The 2,099-nt window shown below is 40.0% G+C and overlaps 1 pseudogene; it reads left to right on the plus strand.

Moving 5' to 3' along the window:
* Positions 1–488: 488 nt before the first annotated feature.
* Positions 489–2,099, plus strand: LOC102875515 (annotated as a pseudogene).

Consider the following 2,099-nt stretch of genomic DNA (forward strand, 5'->3'; position numbering starts at 1 on the left):
ATAAAATTTGAAATGCAGAGTAGTTAATTACTTCCAAATACAGCACATCTGCCTGCAAGGTCCAGATTGTAGGCCACTGATTTCAGCATCTGTATTTTAAACATCTTTTTAAACTATAACATAGTTCTTTACTATATTATTATATATAGTAAATATCACAGAAACTATGATACGATAGTTATCTCTGAACCCTGAGAGAATCCGACAGAGCAATCCTGCTCTAGTTTTCTAGGAATACAGAAAGAAATTCATCTCTGGTAATACCGTTGCATCAAAATATAAAACACAATATACATGTATGAAACACAATGTATATTACTGATAAAAAGAATAATCTAAAAATGTTAAAAAATATTTAAAACATAGGACTGTAGTCAGGCAGAAAAGAATTCTTTTAAAAAGTTTATTGTTCCTGTTAAGATTCCTATGCTAAAAACCTTTTGCTCTATAATCCATAGAGAAGCTGTTGGAGAAAGAGCATATATTTTATGGAAAGGAGCAATAATTCCCTGTTGACAGAGTTTGTCTTCCTGGGGCTTTCTGCCCGCCCAGGACTCTGGGCTGTGCTGTTGTGCTAATGGATGTATCTGGTGATCCTGTTGGGGTGTGGGGTGCTTGTCTCAGTAATCATCTATGACTCTCACCTGCACATTCCCGTGCATTTCTTCCTCTGTAATCTTTCCCTCCTTGACATTTGCTACTCATACTCCTCTGCCCCACTAATTCTTGACAGTTTTCTGACAGCAAGAAACCTGTTTCCTTCTCAGGATGCGTGGTTTCTCTCTTTTGCCACAAGGGCCACAAAGTGTATGCTAGCAGGTATGATGGCACTTGACTGATATGCAACCATCTGCTACCCACTGAAGGTACCCTTAGTCATGATGAGCAGGAGTGCCTATGTGCCATGGCAGCTGGCGCCTGGCTCTCTGGACTTATTAACTCAATGGTGCAGACATCTCTGGCAATGCATTTACCATTTTGTGCTAATAATGTCCTTAGACATTTTGTCTGTGAAATTCTAGCTATCCTGAAACCTGCCTGTGCTAATATTTCAATCAATGTCATTAGCATGATTTTCTCACATCTAATTATTCTGGTTATCCCATTGCTAGTCATTTTCTCACAGCTGGGCCAATTGGCAGCATCATAATAGATGGTGAAGAGACTGAGATTGTTAACAGCTTTAGTTTGCTTGGCTTTACAATAAAAACTTTTGGTACCAGTAGCTAGGAATTCAAGAAATTAATTGCATTGGGAAAGTTGGCTGTCAGAGACCCCACCAAAGTACTGAAGAGCAATGCTAACAGCCTGGAGACTAAGGTGCACCTGATCCAGGCCATAGTCTTTGAAATTATTTGCTACACATCAGTAAGCTGAACAATGACAAGGAATGATAGCAGGAGACTTGATGTTTTTGAGCTTTGGTGCTGGAGAAGAATATTAAACATACCATGGACTGCTAGGAGAACAAATATGTTCGTCCTAGAGAGGGTGAAACCTGGCTGCTTCTTGGAGACACAGATTCTGAAGCTTAATCTGACCTACTTTGGACATGTTTCAAGGAGGAACCAGTCCTTAGAGAGGGGCATCAAGCTTGGGAGGGTGGAGGCACAGAACAAGAGAGGAAGCCCCTGGATGAGATGGATTGATTCAGTGACTGGAGTAATGGGGGTAGGTGTGCCAGAGACAGTAAGATTGGCACAGGACAGAGTAGAGTATAGGACTATTGTACATAGGGTCTCTATGAGTTGCAGGCAACTGGATGGCACACAATAACAACAAAAATAACCTATTTTTATTGTCACCATTTTGAGGATACCTTCCACTGAAGGAAAATGGAAGGCCTTCTCCATCTGTTCAGCCCATCTGACCATGTTCATTTTATGTTATGTAAGCACCTTCTTCATGTACACAAAGCCCAAGTCTAAAAATCCTCTTGGTATAGGTAATCCAGATATTGTCAAAACTTTATAACCTCTCTCTTCTGTGGAGTGGCGTTTCCCATACTCAATCCCCTCATTTATAGTCTGAGAAACAAAGATTTAAAGAGTGATGTAAAGAATATGTTGAGTGACATGAACTTCACAGGTGAAATATAA

This window comes from Elephantulus edwardii, unplaced genomic scaffold (genome assembly GCF_000299155.1).
Source record: "Elephantulus edwardii isolate Elephantulus edwardi_28Jun2011 unplaced genomic scaffold, EleEdw1.0 scaffold00052, whole genome shotgun sequence".
NCBI lineage: Eukaryota > Metazoa > Chordata > Mammalia > Macroscelidea > Macroscelididae > Elephantulus > Elephantulus edwardii.